Here is a 21736-nt window from a genome sequence, read left to right on the forward strand (position 1 = left end):
ACAGCTAGTAGACGTCAGAAGAAGGTGTTAGATCCTCTGGAATTGGAGTGAAGGATGGTTATGAGCATCCATGTGGGTACTGGGAATGAAGCTGAGTCCTCTGTAAGAGCAACAAGTGCTCTTAACCACTGAGTGTCTCTCCAGCCCAAACCGTAGCTATTTACAAACAAATTTAAAACAAAACCAACAAACACTACTTCACTTTTGCTAAAGTAGACTATTTTAGTATCTTTTCTCTTTTTTTTTCTCTCTTTCATTTGGACTAGGGTAGTCTCGAAGGAGAGGCTCTTGCCTCACCTCCAGAGAGCAGAAAGGGGTGTGCACATTAACTTCCATAACTCATCGCCAAGTGCTGATAACAACATGTCAATAACAGTATCTATCTCTCAAGGACTATTTGCTATGAGGCACCTTGCTTGGTAGACTTATACAAACATGCACACAGTAGGTTCACGCAATCTTTAAAACCAGAAGTTTTTGTTTCTAGCTCACAACAGAGGGGCTCTGAACTAGAAATACCCTCTCTTCACCTTACACCACTAAACATCAGTTCAACTACGGCCTCAAAGAAACACCGCAGAAAAGCTGAGAATTCAAATTCCTGTAAAAAAAACCAACTGGTAGCCCCATCAACGTAATTCTGACTTGGCACAGATCTGTAACAAACCAGGGACATGGCACACCTGTGCATTGTTAATACAACTAAGGGTAAATTAAAGCACAAAAAATGGAGTTGGAGGTATAGCTCAGGTGGAAGGTTTGAAGTTCAATCCCCACCCAGCAGAGGGTTAAGAGAAAAGCACAAAACAAAACCCACCCAAAACCTTAAAGGAAACCAGTTGTCTTAGTTTGGGATTCTATTGATAAAATCAAACACCACAATCCAAAGCAACTTGGGGAGGAAGGATTTACTTCATTCTAAAACTCTCAGCTCACATTCAATCACTGATGGAAGTCAAGGCAGGAACTCAGGGTAGGAACCTGGACTGAGAAATGAGGCAGATGCCATGGAGGATTGGGAACACAGCTTACTGGCTTGCTCAGCCAGTTTTCTTATAGCACTCAGGCCCCAAATCTAGGGGGAGCACTGCCCAGAGTGGGCTGGGTACTCTCAACAACAATCATCAATCAAGAACATGCCCTACAGGTTTGTCCACAGGCCAATATGGTGGGGGCATTTTCTCTCAACTGAGTTTTCCTTTTCCCAAATGACTCTAGCTTGTGTGAAGTTGACATAAAACTAGCCAGCACACTAGGGTCAAACCAAATACTCAAAAACTAAAATAAAAATTAACTAACATGGTTCCTAGAGTGTTCTCCAGAACTCACTCCATTCCCATTACGTCAGATTCTTGTACGTATGTATCTTTAGAATGACTACAATTGATCATGTTTGTAAGTCTGACTCAGAATTCATGACAGTAAAAAAATATACAGTACCTAACCAGAGATTTTTTTTTTCTCATAGGAAAGTCAATATTTTACCAACTTCAGATACTGCAATTTCCTATCATGTCAGGTAAGGAAAAATCAAATTACACAAAGACAAGAAGGCAGATGGTTTAAAATGATAAGATGTGCCATACTTGAGCAGTTTGTTACCTCTCTAGTTTGACTCTTAGGTGAGAGCTTTAAACTAAATTCAGTGCTCATATTGGGCACTGTGGAAGCTACAAAGACTTTATGCAGCCTAAGAATAATTTAATGAAATTCACTAAACACACACAGACACAAACTGTCTGTCTGCACACAATGCTTTTCTTCATCTAACATGACCAAAAATGACACTGAAAAGGTTAGAGGAAAGAATTCCACCACAGTTGAACACTAAGTACATGCTGTAATCCCAACAGGAGGGGAAGCCACCCTGGGCTACATAGTTTTCAGAAACACAGAGACACAGTGCTCCACTCTTGATTAAACAAAACAAAACAAACCCCTTCAGATCCAAAGGTATATCAAACAGGTCTTGTTTATTGTGCCAAAACATCAATGACGCTACTCTGTTTTTAACCTCTGCTTGTCAAGGCCCTGGAAATCACTACTCCTTTGGTTTCCTGAAGTCTCCTTAGTTTATTTCCTTCCTGTTCTCACGTAAAACTATACATCTTTTGGGGGTTTCCTGTTCTACTTTTTTTTTTTTTTTTTTTTAAAGCCCTGCTGCTATTTCTGGGATAAAGTATCTCTCCCTCCTAGGGCAATAAACTTCGTGTTTGCAGCAGAGCCTCTGCTTACACAGTTTCTTCTCTATGTGCTTCCTTTCACTAGCTATCTGGAAACAATCATGGAGCAGATCTGCAAGCCCCTAGAGTGTCTCTGAAGCCTCTGAACCTGACTATTCAGAACTAATTACCTTCAGGAAGTCTACCCAGGAAGACTGCAGACACAGCCACTGCAACCACTCTCTGTGACTGCAACTCTGCACCTCACATCTATGGGCTATAAATAACCAACAGTAAAATGAACTGGAGATGAAAACTTAAAATGCTAAAGGTATGGAAAAATTAATAAGTGGTACTGCTAGACACAGGATGACTGGAGAGTCACTGACATTAACGGCAGGACAAAGTCATTTTAACTTTGCAACTGCTAAAACGCTGAAGACTTCAGTAGATCTTTACAGGGACTCTACAGAGACGGGAAAACAGAATTCAAAAGGCCTTTATCTGCCCTTCTCTCTGAAATTAAAAACTACCTTTTATTTTAATGCTTTAAATTTTGGTTGATGATGCTGGTGCACTAGACACAATCACACCACATGTATATTCGTTTCCTTTGAGGGTAAAAGCCCACTATAAAAGAGGGGTGAGACAGTACTCAGAGGCCACAGGACCAGATTAATTATAAACCTAGCCAACTGAACCTGAATTTTGTTCAAATACTTCCTGTCTTTTGTTTCAACCTGCCATACACCTTCAAGGTTAACTGCAGTCTCCCTGAGCAACGGACCAGCCCACTCCAAATTGGGAGATGGGGATTCCTACTGCAAAGGCATTTACTGACTCCTTGACACCGTATCATTTGAAAATAGGATATTATTCATTGACTGTCAGACAATACACACTGCATTCCTACCCACACAGGCCAACTCTGCTGAAAGCTAACACACCCACCCTGCTATGAAATATGCGGATGCTTTCCTATTAAGTTCTCAGGGAAGAAACAGGGTGGAAAACAAAACCAAAAGGCAACTCAAACCTAAAAAGCCTCCAAAACTGGCTTCTCCCACAAGAAACAGAAAGGGCGAAGAAGGTACAAAGGGCGATGGGAAAAAGGTAATGTGATTTAAGCCGGGGAGCTCTCAACACTCAATGAGAGAACACAGGATCTGGGGGGCTGTAGGAGCAATCAGAGGCTGGGGGATGGGAAGGGCTAAAGAAGGGGGAAGGCCGCTTTGGCTGTTGGAGGTGTCTGTCTGGGTCTCCTCTTTTTTTTTCCCCCTCGCCCATCCTTCAAAAGGAAAAGGGTGTTTTTGGTTTTTTTTTTTTTTTTTTTTTTTTTTTTAATTGTATACAGAACCCTACTTCTGGACCCAGGCTGGCCAGCAGGGACAGGTGTAGGAAGGGATGCCTGGATTCGCGGGGGTCCAATATAAGGGTGGGGGCTGCAGCCTAGAAGACTGCACCCACCGGTCCCACTCCGAGACTAGGGCTGGGCACAAGGCGACGTGGAGCGAGACAGGTCAGGAGGAGACCCCTGCTGAGGGGCGGGGGCTGGCGAGAGACAATGAATAGTCGCGAGGACCCCGGAGGATGCCGCGACGCCTCCTCGGGGAATCCCGGGATCTGGAGGCGGCGGCCCCGCCCCCTAGGGGACCAGCCCTACCGCGACTGGGACTGCTGCTGAAAGCCACTCACGTTCCGGGCCAGGAGGCTCTCTCGGAGACCCGGCCGCCCCAGCACCGCAGAGCCCCGAGCCCGCGCTCCATACCTGGCCTCGGCGCTCCGGGATCCTTAACCGCCGCCGCCTCCGCTGCCCGCTCCCCATCCCCAGCCTCCCAGGACCCGCCCCCTCATCCGCCGGCGACAGTGACCGGCAGATACTATGGCCAATCACAACCTTGTACTTGCGGCTTTGCAACCAATCCTCGCCGCCTGAAGGCGGGGCTTCTCCAAAGTCATCCCGGCTCCTCCTGAGGCCGCAAGATCCCTTTTGTTTGGGAGAGCGAGGCTGGGATTGAGCTGGCGTCACTTCCGGGAGGAAGTACCTTCTTCTGGTCGGGGTTCGCTCTAGTCTCCCCTCGAGTTCTGTAACTTTTCAGGACCCTGGGAACACCTTGTGGTGGCTTAATTGGGGATTTATCCAAAATGTGAATAAATAAAAGAAGTGAGTTTTAGCGTCTCTCTCTCCTCTCCTCCCTCTTCTCTTCTTCTCCTTCTCCTCCTTCTCCTTCCTCTCTCTCTCTCTCTCTCTCTCTCTCTCTTTCTCTCTCTTTCTCTCTCTCTCTCTTTCGTGCTAGAAAGCAAGGGCGCAAAACCATCTTCTTTACCAAATCACACTAGGTACACAAAGGAGACCCTGGGGTGGAACCAACAGGAAAGCACCCGGTAGAGTTGAGCATAACCCCTGCCGACCTGCCTTTCAGGGTGAAGCCAAATAATGGCACATTTACGTGGTGTTTTCCACACTGTGATTACCATTCATGTATGTGGGGCGTTTTTTGTATGTTTGGGCCCCGCCATACCGTGGACAATGCGTTTGTAACGAAGCCGAAACAGACCAGTTGGATGAGGGGAAATGGCTGTCCTTGTGAACACAGGAATGCAGATCTTAGTGGTAGAAGTAAGACCAGATTACCTGGAGGGAAGAGAATGCACTCTGCCATAGCCTGCACTTCAGCTCACAAGTGATTGAGCTGGATTAATGACCACATTGTTTTAAAGAACTTGTAACAAGTACATATAAGAAGCCAAATATTTAAGTGCACAAGTAACATATTACTCTAAATACACTATTCCTAATCATCACAATTAATTATCAGCAAGAGAATATTAAGGACTTAATACTCCCTCTGCCCGCGGTTCTCAACTTCTGGGTTACAACCCCTTGGATAACCTTTATCTGTAAAAATATATACGTGACAATTTATAACAGCAAAATTATAGTTATGAAGTAGCAGCGAAGTTATGGTTGAGGGGTCACTGCACCATGAGAAACTTTATTAAAGGACAGCAGCACTAGGAAGGTTGAGAACCACTGCCCTAGGCAAACACAGTCCTCGAGACAGGTGCAGTTTACCGTCTGGGTAGAGAGATGCCCAGCCCAAGTAATCATGGTTTAGAGGAAGGAAAAGTCTTTCTTGTCAATACGGTGCTATGATCATCCATATAATATGTGTGTCAGTGCTTTGCGAGAAGACTGTCTTACCCTGTAATGTGGACATCGCTTTGTAATGGACACAATAATGTGTAATTATGATAAAAAGATAGTCAAAGAAATCAAGAGAACCAGGGGAAGGCTATAGAGTTAATAACTGGAAAAGAAAAATTAAGAGAATAACTCCAAATCTGTGCCATCGTCTGCTAACCAGCCACCAGCTCCCACCAGAGGGACCTGTTCAGACGTAGCAGCAGAGGGAAGCCAACTCCACACCTTCCTGTAGCCATTGCATTGGAGATGGCATGCGGAGATGTTCCAGTACAGCCCAGGGGCTTTTGGAACAAAGGCCTAGAGCACAAAGTTCGAAAAGATATCATGCTCTGTATTCAGTCTGGTTGGATCGGGTGTGCACACCTGTAAATCCCCTCATCTGGGAGGTGGAGGCAGAGAAGAATCAGGAATTCAAGATCCTTCTTGGCTACACAGTGTGTTGCAGACCACCATGGGCTACAGGAGACCTCTCAGAATAGAACACAATGTCCGAAGTGTTTTAAAGACACAGTATTAGGTACAGGAATAGTACCATGAGCTTGACCAGAATCCATTTCCTCCTCCTTCCTTTGCTTTGCCTGTGGGTATGCAGGGAGGAAGTGTCTCATTGCCAGACAATGAGGCAGATGTGGGACAACAGGCTATTTTTCTGCTGGATTCTGACTCACTCTAAGATTTGCTCCAATGAATCAGCTCGCCCAGCCTTCCTCTCCCTCCCTCTGTAGCTATTAATCTACCACCACCCATCCTACTCCAAAGCTGACCTAATGGAAACAGTACCATGTGACCCACATCCTTTACAGCACCAAGCAGTAGCTCCCGGTTCCTTTAAGCCCATTCCTGAGCCAGTGTAGAAAGGCTTAACAGGATGAGATCATCATTGCCTTGTAAGACTCAAGAGTCCTGAGAATGTTTAGATGGCTTTCAACTTACCACCCCTGAGGTAGTGAACAGGCAGGGCTTCTGAGCCCCAGATAACCTTCAGCCTTCAACAGTGGCAGTGAGTTCTGGAACCTTGTGATTTAATGTAGAAAACTTGTAAGTTTAGTGTCCTTGGCACATAGAGAATGAAAATAGGCCCATGATGTTTTGAATATGTAAACACAATCCACAGTGTTTTGGTGTGTTTGGTGTAATCAATGTGTCCATTAATATTGATTAAATGGTTCCCGTGTGTCAGGCAACAACTTTATGTCATTTAAGTGTAAAACAATTGCACTTTGGGTCAAGTTTTGTTTTGTTTTGTTTTTTCTCCTCAATGGGCAAATGTTGTAGGTCCATGTCCTAAGTGTTTGTTGTTGGCCTGGAAGGCCATGATTGAGTATAAGATGTTAGTCTGGAAATGAAGACAACAACCCCGGGTCTGATCACTGCTCTGTCATAAACTGTTGTTAACAAATCACCATCAAGTAGGCAGCTTAGAACAACACAGCATGTTCTCTGTCTGGAGGCCAGAGGTCTGCAAGCAAGTTGTTGACAGGTTGTGTTCTTCTGGGGGCTGTGAAGTCTCCTGATTTGTGGCTCCAGGCACTCCTTGGCACTCCTTGACTACAGTTTCGTCACCCCGTGTCTGCCTCCATCACAACCTGGCTGCCTTCCCTTTTGCCTCAGTATTTTTATAATGGCCTCCTCTTTCATAAAGACATTAGACATATGGGATTTAGAGAGGGATTTACATTAAATCACTTTTTCGTTTTGTGAGTTGGAGTCTCTCTATAGACCATGCTGGCCTGGGAATCACAAGTAGCTGGATTTATAAGCATGTGCCCCTATGCTTGGCTTATCTGCATCTTAACTCATGACATTTATGAAGACCCTTTATCTAAACTAGTCCATATTCTGAGGTTCTGGGTAGACAGGAAGTTTTAGAGGACCAGCTCATCAAAAATCTAGTTGACAATTGCCCCACTTAATTCTAACTCCATTTTGGTAAATGGCCCAAAAGGAATGGACAGATTTCTAAATATCATTGCAGGTTGTGATTGTAAAGCTAACACACACACACACACATATATATACATATTTATATATATCATAATATATAATGGTTTATAGTATATATTATGCCAATTAATTAAATTGTGTTCTAGGTACTGTGAGTTAATTTACATAAAGCACCTGTGTCAGTACCCTAGGAAAAATATTAATATTCCAGATTTGGAAATTAAGCACAAAGATGTCCACAACTGAAGAACTGGGTCAAGTTTTTTCTAAAATGGAGAACTTTGTAGGCAGATGGTCTAAGTGTTTGGGAGGCAATGACAGAGTAAAGGAGTCAGACTGGATAAACACAGAGTACACCCTCATAATTGCTATGTTGTGTCACCTCTCCACCATGCTCAGTGCGTTAGGACAATAGAGAACGCAGCAATATCTTTTGGGTTTGTGGGGCCAGCGAGATGGCTGGGTGCTGCCATGCCTGATGATTTGAACTCTGTTCTTGGAACTCGCGTGGTGGAAGGACAGAGCAAACTTCTACATACTGTCCACTAACTTCTTCATTTTAAAACTTTTATGTGCATTGGTGTTTTGCTCGCATTTACATATATGAGAGGGCACCAGGTCCCCTGGAACTGGAGTTACACGGTTGTGATCTGCCATATGGTTACTGGGAATTGAACCTGGGTCCTCCGGAAGAACAGTCAGAGCTCTTAACCACTGTCCCATCTCTCCAGCCCACTATTTAACTTCTACACTCAAGTCATGGCAACACATGCATACACACAAACACATGAATAAACATAATGAAAATCGTTTGGTTTATGGGACTTGGTGAGATGGCTCAGTAGCTAAGAACACTGACTTCTCCAAAGGACCAGGATTCCATTCCTGGCACCCACATTGTAACTCACATCAGTTCCAGGTTTCCAGTTCTACCCTCTTCTGGCCTTCCAGTACACCAGGCATGCACATAATACACAGACATACATGAAGGTAAAATATTCATTGACATAAAAAGTAAAATAAAATAAAAAGTTAAAAGTGATATATGGAGTGCTTGGAGCTGAGTAGTTTTCTTGGAGTTGTGTGAGTGGTTTGAGTTAATGTTAAAATGGGGGAGGGGAAGGGAAAAGGACCTGCGTTAGATCCCCAGCACCTCATAAAAGCAAAACAAGAGCAACAAGAGAAGAGCCAATAGCGAGTGGTGACAAAGTGCAGTGACGCTATAACTCCAGTTCCAGGGGTACTGGCACCATCATGTGCATGTACATGCGGACAAAACACTAAAGCACAGATAAGTAAAAAAAAAAAAAAAAAAAAAAAAAAAAAAAAAAAAAAAGTTAAAGGACAACTGCCCAAAGTGTTGAGAGTTACCTGCACCTCAGTTTCCTCACTTTTAAAATAAGATGATCGCTTTTGTCTCCAGGCCGTGAATATCAGTAAGATGGCGTACATTAAAGTAACCCATCAATTTCTACGTGGGATTTTGTAAACCATCTGGAGACCTTTCTGAAGCTCTTTCTCCCTGTGGGTCCTTGCTCTCCAACTAAACACCCGGGACTCTATTATATTCTGGAGTAGTCTTTTAGGGCACGCGGCGATACTGGGTGAACTAGATGAAGCTGGAGGAACTGGAAGTGTGCTGTGTCCTACCCACTCTCAGACGCCAGAGGCTCTCTAGTCCGGTGTCAGGCCGAAGTCGAAGGGAGGGTGTTTCATCCTTGCTCTCTGCGTTTCCCTCGCATCTTTTGTCCCCACGAAGGCCTTTCTGAACAACTCTTTATCTTTCTTGCTTAGACCTGAGCGGCCGGGAATCAGGCGAATGCCTAGATTTTTGGGTGTGGCTCTCACTGCTTTCCTGAGCTTATTGCGCCCTCTAGTGTTAACTAGTGAGTCCTGCAATTGCTTCTTTCCAGGCAGTCTCGTTAGTGCGCTGATAGCTTTTCCTTTTATGGGTGTAGGCAGAAAGCCCATCAGGTAGGGGATTCTAAAGACGGGCAGGCAGCTCAAAAAGACAACTCCAGGAACACACTGGTTTTTAGCTGAACGTGGGGCCAATGTGATTATGACGGAGCCACAAAATCCTTATCCTGAATTGCAGAGGAGGAGGTAGGTCTCAGAGGAGGAAGGAAAGAAACCTAATATTGAGTGCTTATTATCGGTGAGACACTGAGCCAGACACTTTACATATACACCTTGTAATCTTCCCATATACAATTCTCGTAACTGCCTGACAGGTAATTGTTACTGCTTCTAGCTTTTCAAGAGAAGAAGCAAGTTCAGAGAGGCTGCCTGGCTCAAGGTCATGTGATAACGATGCCAATACTGTGTACCAGTTACTAAGTATTGACTTCACACTGGGTACAATGTGTTGGTTATCACAACAAGAAAGCTTTAAAGTCCATTTTGCCGATTAGGTAACAGATTTCAATATTTTTTTTAAAAGAATAGCTAAGGAGCTTGCCTGGAGTCATGGAGCTAGGTCTCCCAATCTTTGACTACAGTGCTGGTGGGTGATAGATGTGAGTCCCTAGGCTAGGCCAATGTGACTTGGAGGACTTCTGAATCACGAACTAAAGTCCATTCTGAGGACCAGATAATTAGGGTCATGTGTTTTTCTTGATGGTAATGAGAAAGTCAGACGGAAGTCTATGGGACCCTGGGAATTCACCTCAATATTGCTATCAGAAAAAGCACCCAGAGGGCTCTGATCATCTCCCTTGATTCATTCTGTGTGAAACCCATATGTTCCCCCCCCCCCCCCGCCCCATTGATGTGCCAGTGTGCAGAATTCAAACCTCACAAGACCTGAAAGAAATGTTTGAGGGGAAATTCCTGGAAATCAATAAATTACAGGGTTCTGAAACCATCCAGTGAGGTTCCCAAGAATCCGAATTATTTTTAACTTCTCCTTTCGCTCTCCAAACATTCATTAGTCACAGAGCTCTTGAATAATGCTTCATGTCTCAGGGTGAGTCACATCTTCCTCTCTTCACTGCCGTCTCTGAAATTGTTAAACAACCACTATCATCACACATTCTGAGCGATGAAGTAGTAAACTGCCATTGATTTCTTTGACCTGTTTCTTTTGACAGAGTTTCACTACAGCCTTGGCTGACCAAGAACTTGTTCTGTAGACTGGGCTAGCCTCAAACTCTCAGAGAACAGCCTGACTCTGTCTCCTGAGTACTGAGATTAAAGGCTTGCACCACCCCCATTTATTATTTCTAAATGTAATGTTTGTACATTTAGACAGGTGGGAGGTGGTATTAGCTGACTAAGATTTTGTTTTGTTTCTTAAGAACAAGGCTTTCTACACAGCCCTGGTTGCACTGGAACTCACTATATAGACCAGACTGATCTCAAAGTCAACAGATATCCACCTGCCTCCTGAGTGCTGGGATTACTGGCTGACTACACACACACACACACACACACACACACACACACACACACACACACATCACACACGCACATATATATATATATGTGTGTGTGTGATATATATGTGTGTGTATGTGTGTGATTTTATATATATATATATGTGTGTGTGTGTGTGTATTGTCAATCCCTCCTTTGTTTTGTGAATGTGTAGAAGAAAGGATAACCTCAGGTGACGTCCTCTGGTGCATTGTCTGCTTCCTTTGAGACTGGTCTTTTGCTGAAGTGAAACTAATCAGTTAGGCTAGACTGGCTGGGTGGTGGGTCTCAGGGAGCCTTTGGTCTGTCTTCTCAGCAGAGGAGTTATAACCCACCATGTTGAATACAGGTCTTCAGGCTTGTCAGGCAGGCACTTTACCAATGATGCTGTCTTCTCAGTCCACTTTTGCCTTTCTGCCTCTGCCTTTCTTCCTCTTCCCATGCCTAGGCTAAACCCTTTTCTGTCCCTGCTGGGCTATGGCCTTATCAAGGGGGTTAAAGATGGTCCACAGGCTGCTCTTTCTCTCCTTTCCTCTTTATTCCCCTCTTCTCCACACACAGCCTGACATTAATCAGAAAATAATTTTCACTCTAGGCTCCAGTTGGACCAGGCTGCTCCATAGTTTTGATTTGATGAAAGCCAATTAGGCATTTCCTGCGGTCTGTTATTTCAGCTGAAGCGCCGCACAGTTAGCTGAATGGGTCCTTGTTGCTCACAAAAGGGAGACATATTTATAGGGAAAGTAATGGACCAGTTATGGCTGTTGGCTGTACTGTCATTTCTAGGCAATTTCCTGGTAAGTGCCCTTTGGAGCAAGTACATGATGGAAGCACCTATGACCTCAGCTCCTGCTTCACTGCTCCTGTTGGGTCCTATGGGGGTCCCATCCACCCTGAACAAAGTGACCAGGATTTCTGTTTCTTTGGAAAGAGATTGGATATTACATGTCCCCCTTTCTTTTGGCCACGGTGCACTCTGGTTTTCTTTTTACTCTTGAAGTGAATATTTCATGCCTAGTCCCATTACAGCAATTACCACCCCCATCTTAATTTGGGACCTGGAATACCCAGAACCTTGAGTTAGACTTGTGTAACTCGCTGACCCCAAGGAGTCCTGTTTTCCTGCAGTTACATGTTCCAAATAAAATAACTCAAACCACTATCTTACACCATAATCGGGACTCATGCTTCCCAAATAAAATAACTGAAATCATTATCTTACATCGTGATCAGACCTCCTCCAGATGTAAGGGACAGCAAGCTCTGGCCAAACTGGCCAAAGGAAAAGAGGTTTTTATTGGCTCGTGCAATGGAAAAGCCTGTGAAATCTGACTTCAGATGTGGCTTGATCTAGCTTCTCAAAATTTTACCAAGGTCAAATTTCTCTTTGTGTAGCCTGAGACCCTGTCTCCTGTGTGGGGGTTCTGTTCTCAGTCACACTTTTCTCCACAGTGTGTATCTCATTCTGCACTGTGTATCTCATTTCATGACCTGCTACATTCAATGGATAGGATCACCCACTCTTTCCCAGACTGAGAAAAATCTCACTGTGTCTTTCACTGGACTTAGTCCCCGTGTTTATTCTCTTGTTTGTTTCCAATAGGGTTTCACTATGTAGCCCAGGCTAGCATGTGTTTCCAATAGGGTTTCACTATGTAGCCCAGGCTAGCATGGATCTTGTTATGAAGCTCAGGCTTATCTTTAACTCAGTCACCTGCTTCCATTTCAGAAGTGCTCATATGATAGGCATGTCTTGTGCCCAGCACTTATGCATTTATGCTTGTACTGGTGATTGTGGCTGGGGGTTGGCAGCTTTTACCGGTTGGTCTGTGTCACAGGCTTCACCAGGAGATGGAGTCCAGACTGGTGAAAGATAGAACCTCAAATGAAAATAAAGATAGCTATCTATAATCCCAACCACCTAGCTATCATCTGTATTTCTATATACCTACCTATCACCTGCCTATCATCTATCTATCTATCTATCTATCTATCTATCTATCTATCTATCTATCTATCATCCCTGTCTATTTATGGCTAGAAAAAGCAAGAATGAATGTTTTGGAAAGCAAACTGTGTCTGACACACATCTGAGTGTTTGTTTTTGCGCTTGTTCTCATGTCAGTCTGAGGTACAGCTGCCACTCAGGTGCCACCTGACCCCTCACCTTGTCTTGCCTCAGCCTTGGCCTGGACTTTCCTTGCTTCTGGTCACTGTCATGATATTTAGCCTCCCTGGTCTTGTCTTTTGTTGCCCAGAGACCCATCAATAAGACTTGTGCATAGCTGACTTCTGTGGAGGATTTGGGGGCCCAAAGTGAAATGGGAACAAGAGACACTGTGTTGCTGGATCTCCTCTCTCAGCTCCCCCCATCCTCTGTGGGTGGCTGTCATTATGTCAGTAATGTCATATGTCATTATTAAAGGACCTGATTATCTAAAAAAAAATGTTTTGAAGACTAGAGGTTTTTAAAGTTGAGGATGTATATCCGTTTCTTTTCTCCTTCCTGACAAGAGCAGCTAAAGGGAGGCTGGGTTTGTTTGGCTCATAGTTAGAGGGTGCAGTGCATCATGGTGGGGAAAATATGTTGGCAGGAGCTTGGCACAATGGCTACATAGTTGGGAAACAGAGTGCTGGGGTTCAGCAGTGTGGTAGTTTGAGAGAAAATGGCCCCTTAGGCTTACAAGTGTGGCACTATTATTATGAGTGGACTTCTTGGAGTAGGTGTGGCTTTGTTGGCGGAAGTGTGTAGCAGGATATTTTCCCCACTACATTTGCAATAAAGCTCGGTAATTGGGTAGTATGAGAAGTGGGCAGAGTGAGGAGCTGGGAGGAGAGAAGGAGAGGAAGGGGAGGAGAAAGGACAGAGGGAGCAGCCATGGAGAACCACAGATGGGTTGAAAGCTGTCCTGGGTAGCAACTTCTATCAAAAGGTTAGATATTGGGTAACAGCTCTAATTGTGTGGGCATCTTGTTAATTGAACATTTGTAAATATATAAATCCTTTAGATGACCATTAAGCTTTAAGAGTCTTCTTTCTACCGGGTACCGCAAGGATGGCGGGTATTATCAGGGACTCAGCCAAACTTTGCGGGGCCAGTGTGGTGAATTGACAGAGCCAGCCGCCATGCTGGCATCTCGTTGGGTGCCAGGGCCGGTGTTTCTAGATAGCTGGAGCCACAGTCCAGAGCCAGAGCAGTGGGAAAATGGCGGCTGCCCGGGAACAAGCCGGACCAGGTACTGTATTCTAAATATCTCCCGTTTCAGGAGTGTGTTATGGGGGGTGGGTGAGATTTGAGGTCTCAGAAGTGTCACTGTTACTTCCTGATGCCTTCAGGTCAATATGTAGAACTCTCAGCTGCCTCTCCAGCACCAGGTCTGTCTGTTTGCCACCATGCTTCCTGCCATGACAACAGCAGACTAAAGTCTCTGAACTGTAAGCTAGATGCAAGTAAATGCTTTCCTTCACAAAAGAATCATTGAGGTCATGGTGTCTCTTCACAGTAATAGGAACCCTAAGACAAGCCATCTTTTTCCTTTTCTTCCTTTTATTTAGTCCAGACCCCTAGCCTATGGGATGGCACTACCTACATTCAGGACGGCCCTTCCTCATTTTAACACCTTTGGAGAGCAATTTAAAACTCACACCTGGAGATATGTCTCCGAAGTGATTTCAAATCTAGACAAGAAGCCAATGAAGATCAATCATTACAATTCAACCCCAAACACACCACGTTTACCAGTACCATTCCATCTTGAATCTCAGAGGGGCATAGTCATCACAATACCAATGGATCTAGTACATTTTTAAGGTTTCCCAAGAAATTAACATTTATATCATTGTTCAAAAAGTATAGGTACAAATTTTTTGCAACCTACTTTTAATAAAGGTTCAACTTCTCCTCTAGCCCATCACCCAGCAGAGGTGGTAGAAAGGTTATTAGGATACAGAGAAAGTGGGCCTGTCCAACAATAGTTCTTTGGGGGGTGAGCCCAAGCTTCTTAGGCAGCAGTTCAGTCTCGTAGCAAGCACTAAACCAGACTTAGCAGCTGCAGACTAGGCAGGCAGATACCACGCATGAACCAGCAGCTACAGTCCTATCCTTTCAGCAAGCAGACACCAGGCAGCTGTAGTTCACTCCTGAAGAAACTGCCAGGCTCACCGACTGGCCTGAGGCAAGGCCACAGAAGCAGCAAGCCGCCACAGCAACCTCATGAGCAATTCTTGGTCAAGTTTCTCCCAAAGGCAGCATTACCACAAGTTGAGCTCAACAACCCTATGTAAGGCGAACCAATACGTGTGTGTCTTTGGTGAAGAATAGCGAGGTGGAGCAAACTAAACCGAGGCTCAATGCCTGACTCCCACTGTCTGTGGGTCCTATTTATAGTCCTCCATCAAAAGTCCCTTCATGTCTCTGCTATATCCAAACATCCGTTCACCTGTGTCTATTTCAGGAAAACAGTCTCTCATGTGTTTGCTTTAGCAAGACATCCTGTCACCTGTGTGCTCCAGCAAAACATCACTTGGCATAAGTAACTTTCCAAAAAAAAAAAAAAAACAAAAACAAAAAAAACCCCAAAACAAAAAACTAGATGTTTCCACTTCAAAAAGGCCTCCAACTCAGTCTCTTTTGGGATTGAAGGCAATCTCACTACTGTAAGCTTCCATTAAATAAATAAGAAACAAAACAAATTATATACCTCCAATGATAGCATAGAAATAAATATTCTCATTCCAAATGGAAAGAATAGAGAGACACTGTAAGGAATTTATCAGGCCAAAGCAAGACCAAAATCAGACAGCGCCAACACTAAATCTTACAGCTCTATATTTGGCATCTGGGTTTCATGATGGAATCATTTGGGCTTTAATAGCCTTGATTATCTTTCCCTTCCAGCTTTGCCACCTATAGTACTTGAAACCTCTCTCAGGCCTGTTCTACTCCATGTCTGAAGTTTCCTTGCAGTTACCTCATGGTCCAGGCATCTGCAGTTTCTGGAGTCTCCACTGCAGCTTCTGTTTCACTGTCACAGTGTCCTGCAATGGCCTGTCAGGGCATCCTTGCAGAGAATCTGTTCAGTCAAACATTGCCTGGCCTCAGCAACTTTCTGAAACCCTGGTTTAAGCTGTCACAATTTTCTACCCATTGCACTTTGCATGCCTGCAAAACCACATGGGCAATGCTGGTGCGTTTGGCTGAGAGCTCCTGATAAAGTCAGTAGTGCCATAGCAATGCTTTGTAAGTGCCTTGGTGCCTAACCCTGAGCAAACGCTTCCCTGGGCAGTTGTTTTTGAAGTGGGGAATCCCTCCAGTGGCATTCTCAGTGCAGGCTCCCTCCTTTGGCATGAATTGTATTTTCACAAGGCTTGGGGCTTTTCTTTCTCATTGTTCTGATGAACAGATGGAAAGGTCTCTTAACTTCCCCACAAAAGCTTTGTCTGCAGCTATAAACTTGCTCATGTGTTTTTCCTCACCAAACTGTACATTTTTCGCTTTTAAGTTTTATGTCTTTATGTTTATGTGTATGACTGTTTAGCCTACATGTATGTCTTTGTACTATATGTGGGTCTGGTACCATCACAGCCAGGAGAGGGCACCAGATCCCCAAGACTGGAGTTACAGATAGTTGTGAGCTATCACTGGGGTGCTGAGAATAGAACCTGGGTCCTTTAGAAGATCTATCAGTTCTCTTGACCACTGAGCTGTCTCTCCAGCCCACAAACTCTATGCTGTTTTGTCACCTGACTTTTGGCTAATGTGTGGGCTCTTTTTTCTTTCACCATTTTCTCCTGTTTACTTCTTCCCTTGAAACCCCCTAACGCTAGGAGAGAAAAAAGGACAGAGGGGGAAGCGGGTGATGATATAGTTTCAGACTACTTCCTGTTGATCAGGGGTGTCAAGTTCCTTGGGGGCAAGTTTGCCATCAGGATAGCTAATTTTTTTCCCTTTCTTTCTTTCTTTCTTTCTTTCTTTCTTTCTTTCTTTCTTTCTTTCTTCCTTTCTTTCTTTTTTGACAAACCACATCCAACATCATGGAACCACCAACAGGCCAATCGGCAGTCTCTTCTATAGGGGTTCAAACATTTATATATCCTCTGAAAAGTCCCCCAAATTCCAAATTTCACACAGCTGTGGAAACTCCAGCTGGCAAAAACATAGCCCTGCTAGAGCACCAGGCAAATCACAGTCAGCTGCTGTGGGCAATCTAAAGCAGCCCCATGTCCCACCCTGGGATTAAAATGAAAACACGTTCTTATAATATTTCTGTGTTTTTAAAGAAAGCAAACTTTTTACTGCATTTCCCCCTTTCTGTTTTAAGCCATAAATTGTGCTGTTCTTATATTTCTGCATTTTGTAAAGAAACCAGAATTCTCACTGTACTTTCCTATATTCCTGCTCTCGATGTATATATGTGTACACACACACACACACACACACACACACACACACACACACACACACAGGTGTAAGCAATAGCCATGCCCCTGGCTGGATGCTATGCTATCTTAAGTTTCCTCCACTAAACAACCTAGTCCATTATCTTTCAATTGAGCCTCACACAAATTTTCAGCCCATGGACCGAAAGCAGTCAGTCCTCCTCCCCGGTACATAACACAGGGAGTCTTTGTTCCAGTTCCTAATAGTTTTTATTTTCCTCTGAAACCTTGTAAGTGCCGCCTTTGCTGTCTGCCTTCCTGTGGGCATTCTGGTCTCCCCATTCCCTACCAAAACAGCTCACTAAGTCCTGCTGACAGAATTCTAGAGCTTCTCTAGGTCACAGTCCCAAACTTTCCCACAATCCTTTCATAAACCACTTCTAAAAGCCTATGAACCACATGGCCTGATTTCTCACTGATTTTCTGTATTAGTTACTTTTCTCATTGATGGGTCAAAATACCTGATATAAACAACATAAGGGGGGAAAGAGTATTTAAGAAATTAAAAAATTTTATGTGTTTTTACATGTATATATGTATGTATGTATGCATGTATGTCTGTATAACACATGTATGCTTGGTACCAGTGAAGGCCAGAAGAGAACATCAGAGACCCTGGGATTGGAGCTATCAGTTGTGAGGCACTGTGTGGCTGCTGAGAATCAAGCAGGTCCCCTGGAACAGCAGCCAATGCTCCTAACTACTGAGCCATCTCTCTAGCTCCCTTCCTCCTGTTTTTATTTTATTCAGTATGGGTCCCCTGCCCACAGTATGGCACTGCCCACGTCTTAGGTGTGTATTCCCTTCTTAGCTAAACCCCCTGAGAAATACTCTCAGATACACCCAGAGGCGATTTTAAACCCAGACAGTGAAGATTAACCATCAGACCTACCAGAGTGCAAGAACACTGAACTATGTTCAATGCCTCAGTTCAAATCCTGGTTCAGACACTGACTGTCTGGGTAGCCTTGGGCAAGCTACTAAAGACATCTCCATCCCTTGGTTTTGTTATTTTAAAAATATTTCTTACCTCATGGGATTGCTTTGGGGATTAAGTAGGTTTGTGCGTATCATCTTGGAATAAAGTAGGCACTGTATGAATAAAAGCGTATTTTACCATGTGACCAATGTGAACACTTCTGAGGGTGGAAGGATGCTGTTAACAATATGGCAGGAGAACAAGTGTGAGCCAGGCTGCCCTTGGAACAGAGGGACATTTGGCCACGCACATATAAAGGACCATTAGGCAAATAAGAGACTTCATAGTTGTTGGTCTTAATCCCTATTTTCCTTGAGCGATTAGCAGTAAACTCTTCCGACCGTAGAAGCTTGTGTATTTATCGTTAGGGATAACAGAGGAAGAAAGGAAGAACTGGGCAGGAAAGTCCAGTGGATTGGAGTACTGGGGCAAAACAGGAACATACCTGTTCTTCCCCCATCCCACAGAAGCAGAGCGGCCTGTGTGTTTAACAATAGAAGGCATACGGCATGTTTGGATTTCTAGAGGTTCAGGCCTCCCTGAAGCCTCATCTGGAAAGAATTCCTGAGGGACTGTGTGCTGATCCTGTTTGCCATGCAGTTGCTGTCTGCTTCCTGGGTTTGCTGCTTTCTCTCAAACTGTTCAGAACCATGTGGTTCCATTTGCTTCCCCAACAGGGAGTGGTTTTTCATTACTTTCAAATAGTTGTTTTTATGAGCTGGGATAAACACCTGGTGGGCAGAAGTTTTATCACATGGTCATTCCAATTTCAATTCCATTATTTCTCCTATTTACCTGGAGAGGGAGAAAATATACTTTCTAAACACAGTTTTCCTTTTTCTGGCTTCCCAGAGAGATGCACCATCAGATAACAGCACATCTGCAGCTGGACACATCTGCCTGAAATACTGACTGCTCCCAGGAATGGTAGTAGCCATGTGACCAGAGGGAAAGGGGAGGGAGGAAGTCACTTATGTGCCATCCAGAGATGTGTACCAACTTTGTTCTCACCCTTTCTCCAGGAAACAGATGAAGATGACAGTGGGGAGGAGAAAGAAACAAGAGAACAAGAGGAAAAGAAAATTCAGTCCAATTCAGGATTGAAGACAGAGCCTTGAGTGTGCTAGGCAGGTGCTCTAGCACCTAGCCAGAGCACAGCTTGGTAACACCATGTGTCATGCATTGGATTCACCTCCATTACACTTTAAAATGAATTTATTATTGAGACAGGAGAGAAGATTCAGTGGTTAAACACAGTAGCTGCTCTTCCAGAGGACCCAGGCTTGGTTCCCAGTACCCACATGGCAGCTCACAATTGTCTGTCACTCCAGCTCCAGGGGACCTCCTGATGCCCCCTTCTTGCCTCCGTGGGCTCCAGACTTGCATGTGGTACATATACATACATACATATAGGCACATAAAACCAAAACAACTTTCCATGATTTTTAGTTAACATGTTGTTTCCGTTGTTTTATTGAATGTATGGGATGTAATTTTAGTTTCTATTTTAATCTTTGTTTGTAATTCTACCCTTCACATCCATTTTAGGCCAGTTTTCATTGCTCGTTCTCTCTATTATGAACTAATTATATATTTTCCTGTTTATTTGTGTGCACTAGAATTCTTGTGTTTTAGTTACTGTTTCGTTGCTGTGAAAAGACACCATGACCAAAGCAACTTATAAAAGAAAGCATTTAACAGGGGGCTTTCTTGTAGTTTCAGGGGACTAGTCCATTATTTTTATGGCAGGGAGCATGGTGACACAAAGGCAGGCATGGCTCTGAGCAGTAGCTGAGAGCTTCTGTCTTGATCTGCAGTCAGAAGGCAGAAAGAGAGACCCTGGTCTGGTGTTGTCTTTTGGAACCTGTCTCTAGGGACACACCTTCTCCAACGACTTCATGCCCCTGAATCCTTTCTAAATAGCCTACCAACTGGGAAACAGACGTTCAAATAGATGAGCCTATGAGGGCCAGCCTCCTTGAAACCACATCTTGGTTGAATTCCAAATACTGTATATTTTTGTCTTGTTGTGTCAGATATTTTGTATTTCTATAAATGCTCTATAAATGGGCTTTGATGTGTGAAATAATTAGGTTTTTGGAAACTACTTGATCTTTTGAATTTTCTTTGTTTAAGTATAACTAGAGTAATTTTTGGTCTCTGTCTACTATTGTTTCACCACTAAGGTGATCCTAGCTAAGGAAAAATGATAACTTGTGGATTATGAGGCTTTCACTAAGGTTAGTAGGTTGCTAGGCTAACCCTGGGGACTTCCTCCTCTATTCCTTTCGAATATAATTTTATTCTAACTTGGAGTGCTTTTGAGACAAATCAAAAGATGCTCCTTTGGGAATTTGGCTAGGAGTTATAAATGTTGTTAAAAGTCTCGTGATAGAGCTTTATTGTAAGCACTTTAATGTTGTTTCAATTAAAATATTATTATAATCATGTTCCTCTTCCCTTTTCTCCCTCCAATCCTTCCCATGTCTTCCTCCTACTTTTCCTCAATCCTTCTCAAATGTACAGCCTCTTTTTCTTTAATTGCTATTGTTATATGCACACACACAGATTATGTATATGTATATATATATGCATCTATATCGATATCCTGCTGCATCCATTTATTATTGCATATACATGTATATTATATAGACATATACATACATATATGTATACACACACACATACACACACACACACACACACAAATTGACCACTTGGCATTAGATAACCAATTATGAAGCTCATATCTGGGAAACTTATTTCCTGCTCACAGCATTCCTTAGTTTCCAGTGGGTTTCCTGGGTGTAGGACTTTTCAAGATTTCCCCTTCTATGTCTGTTGATATTGTTCTTGTTTAGGTAGCCGTATTGTTGAGGATTCTCCATCATTTCTGGGAGACACAATTTCACAGCAGATTTCATGGTCCTCTGGCTCTTACAGTCTTTCCATGCCCTCCTCTTCCTCAGTGTTCCTTGATCCTTAGGTGTGGATGGTGTGATGTAGCTGTGGCTTTGGGGGTTTGGCACCCCATGATTAGTCATTCTCTGCATTTGACCGGTTGTTTTTAAATAATAGTCTCCGTCTCTTGCAAAGAGATGCTCTTTGTTAAGGGGTGAGAGGTACACTTACTAGGCAGTGCTGGTTTTTGAGTAGAAAGCCTGAAGGTGATTAGACATTGACATAGAGATTGTCCCGGAGCAGCTTGCTGCAGGGAATGCTGTGAGGTACTGCTATAGGAGTCGTCCAAGAGGCAGCACCTCCTCAGCCCCAGCCTGTGGTGGAGGGGTACCCTTAGGAATTGCCACAGTGACAGCATCTCCAGTTTCTCAGAGCAGCCAAAGCCGAGACCTGGAAGGTCTTCCTGTCCCAACCCATGGATTTGATGCAGAGAAAGGGATTAAAAAAAAAAAAAAAAAGCCTCCAATTCCTGAGCTTTCCACAGAAACCCACCAATTTCTGAGATCCTGAAGCTCAGGACTTGAAATCCCATCAATCCTCATCCTGAAAAACTCCACTCCCTAAGAAATCCTGTGTAAGTCCTACCTACTGTTCCATTTACTGCTGTTTCTACTGGAGCAGAGGAA

The 21736-nt window shown here is 43.8% G+C and overlaps 1 protein-coding gene and 1 long non-coding RNA gene across 2 annotated transcripts in view; one reads left to right on the forward strand and one right to left on the reverse strand.

The window, feature by feature from the left end:
- The window catches only part of Cttnbp2nl (CTTNBP2 N-terminal like), a 50079-nt gene extending 46057 nt beyond the window's left edge, over nt 1-4022 (reverse strand). The window contains exon 1 of the mRNA XM_034500550.3: nt 3931-4022. The gene's annotated coding sequence lies outside the window, so the exon portion shown is untranslated. The remainder of the gene's footprint in view (nt 1-3930) is intronic.
- Nucleotides 3060-20539, forward strand: LOC143442088 (uncharacterized). Its single transcript, XR_013110003.1, has 3 exons — nt 3060-3275; nt 19002-19076; nt 19172-20539. It is a non-coding gene; the product is annotated as an uncharacterized LOC143442088 (long non-coding RNA).
- The last annotated feature ends 1197 nt before the right edge of the window (nt 20540-21736 follow it).

Source organism: Arvicanthis niloticus, chromosome 4 (genome assembly GCF_011762505.2).
Source record: "Arvicanthis niloticus isolate mArvNil1 chromosome 4, mArvNil1.pat.X, whole genome shotgun sequence".
Taxonomy (NCBI): domain Eukaryota; kingdom Metazoa; phylum Chordata; class Mammalia; order Rodentia; family Muridae; genus Arvicanthis; species Arvicanthis niloticus.